The sequence below is a fragment of the Anser cygnoides genome, chromosome 7 (assembly GCF_040182565.1).
Source record: "Anser cygnoides isolate HZ-2024a breed goose chromosome 7, Taihu_goose_T2T_genome, whole genome shotgun sequence".
NCBI lineage: Eukaryota > Metazoa > Chordata > Aves > Anseriformes > Anatidae > Anser > Anser cygnoides.
In genome coordinates, this window is record NC_089879.1 from 15,900,032 (window position 1) to 15,900,412 (window position 381).

Sequence of the window (381 nt, forward strand, 5' to 3'; positions counted from 1 at the left end):
GACAGTCTGCTTACTGTATGTTTACAGTAGCTGAATTATGTAAAATACATCCCTGTTCCTGCAGAGAATATTAGCTGCCTTAAGACTGAATTTTGTTTTAGTAGTAGCTCTTTTGCATCATCCTAACCATCAGAGGAAGCTCAGAAAAAGTGTAGGTGCAATTTCCTACTATGGATTTTGCCTGAATATAGATGCAGATGAGAAACTGGAGGGAACTGGTTGAGGCAGATAACCAGCTACCAATAGCATTTTTAATACCATATTGATTATATCTATTTAGACATGCATGGTTAATTACCTGTTTACTTTTAATTTTATGTGTGCCTGATTGCCTTATAATCATGAATGATTCATCCTCACTACCTTTCCATAAAACAGGAA